The sequence below is a fragment of the Lipotes vexillifer genome, unplaced genomic scaffold (assembly GCF_000442215.2).
Source record: "Lipotes vexillifer unplaced genomic scaffold, Lipotes_vexillifer_v1.1 scaffold225, whole genome shotgun sequence".
Classification (NCBI taxonomy): Eukaryota; Metazoa; Chordata; class Mammalia; order Artiodactyla; family Lipotidae; genus Lipotes; species Lipotes vexillifer.
The window spans coordinates 992024-994255 of record NW_006787630.1 but is presented as its reverse complement, the minus strand read 5'-3'; positions in this window follow the sequence as shown (position 1 = coordinate 994255).

Here is a 2232-nt window from a genome sequence, read left to right as displayed (position 1 = left end):
CGTGTAGGGTGTTGCCTCGTGTTTGTTTCAGCTGCACGTGGCAATGCATCTTGGATTCCCGTTTCTCTGGTAGGAGACCACGTACGGGGCCCCTAGTGGGCCTGGGTCCTGCGTTCCTCTGTTCTGTTCACTGGGGACACTCAGACCACCCTGACCCACCCCTAAGATGAGGGCTCAAGCCCTCCCAAGGTCCTGCGGGCCGGCTTCCTGCCAGCCCCAGGCCCAGCCCGTGGGCCCAGCGAAGGACCATCCCTGTCCAGCCCTCCTGGGCGGCCCCTCCCAGCCCCTGCAGCTGTGGACACGGGCGGCAGACCCAGTCTGCCTGGGAAGGGCGATGCTGTGGGCCACACACAGGGACCGCATCCCAGCTGGCCCACTTGCACATCCTGTAGCCCCACTCCCGGCCCCCAGCGAGCACTCTGCCCGGAGGTGCTGGAGGGCACAGCCCCTCCCTGACCCCCAGGTACTGTCCCCTCCCCACTCCCATGCTTCCACCTGGAGCCTGTGTCCTCCCCGAAGCCATGGAAGGTGTGTCCTCACACCACACCCCAAAATGTTTTTTTTTTAAATAAAGGAAAGAAACGTACCGGCCCTGACCGACGTGCTGCTTCCCAGCAGAATGGGCCCCTGGCAGCTGGAGACCTGGCCCTTCTCACTGCATCTGTTTCCCCACCGTTAGAGGGGCCAGCTGGGCTAGGGGGCCCACAGGAGGGGCCATCTCCTGACACAGACTTCTCACCTTCAGGGCCTCCAAATCACACGGGGCTCCACGTGGGCTGCGGACCCTCCCCAGACCCTCTGTCCTCTGCACAAAACCGTGGGGCTCCCGTTGTGCCCCTGCTGTGCAGCTATCAGGAGCCCTGGGCAGGGTGGGCAGAGCCACCAGCAGGTGATGGCCACGCAGTGGGGCTGTGCCCTGGTGCGGCCCTGGGAGACTCCTGGCACTTTCTGAGGATGTCGTCAGCAGGGCCCCCACTGCAGTGAGCCATGCAGGGATCTTGGCAGCTCTGCCCTCTGGACCTGGGGCTGCACCCCAGAGCAGCCCTGTTGGCTCTGCACCAGGGCAGTCCCCCTGCATTCACACCCCACCCCTGGCCCCTCCTCCTGTGCAGTGAGGACTCGGGTACAAGTGACAGTTTACACCCAAGGTGGCCCAAAGGAGGATGTGGCATCTTACTGTCCCAAGGCAGGGACGATCCAGACCCAGGACTGGGCTGGCTGCCAAGATCTACTGTGGCCCTCAGGCTGTGTCACCTCCTGAGACCAGCCACACTGCAGGCAGACCCCAGCTGAGGGATCCACGGGGTGGGGGGGCCAGGCCTTCCACTGTAGCCCCCAGAGCAGTCTGTCCTGGAGGCCACTGCAGTTCAGGGCTGCCACCTCAGGACAGGATGACAAATGGTGTCAGATGAGGGCACAGCTGGGGCACCCATGGCGGGTGGGCATGAGTAGGAGCAAAGCCTGGCAACAAGATGGTGGGGTTGTCAGAATAGCCCCAGAGACATCTGCATCCCACTCCCAAGACGTGTAGCTATGTAGGGTCACAGTGACCTGCCAAAAGGAACATGCAACTCACCCTCTGGAGAAAGACGACAGTATGAGCCTCTACCAGCTGTCATGACAACGTCCTACAGCAACTCAGAAATTACAAAGCAAGAGAGAAAACGGAAGCCGATCCACATGTACTTCAGAAATTGGAGTTATCACGTACCTCAACGTAATAAAGGCCATATTAGGCAAACCTACAGCTAACATCATACTTATGGGTGAAGAGCTGAAAGCAATTCCTCTAAGATCAGGAACAAGAAAAGGACTCCCATTCTTACTTTTATTCAACATAGTTTTGGAATTCCTAGCTACAGCAATCAGAGAAGAAGAAATAAAAGGGATCCAAACTGGAAAAGGAAAATTGTCACTATTTTCAGATGACATAATATTATACACAGAAAATGCTCAAAACGCTACCAGAAAACTACTAGAGTTCACCAATGAATTTGGTAAAGTCGCAGGATACAAAATTAATATACAGAAGTCTGTTGCATATCTATACACTAACAATGAAATATAAGAAAAATTATGGAAACCCACGTACCATTGCATCAAAAAAAGTAAAATACCTAAGAATAAACCTACCTAAGGAGGCAAAGGACCTGTATGCAGAAAACTATGAGATGCTGATGAAAGAAATTGAAGATGATACAAACATATGGAAAGATATACCATGTTCTAGAT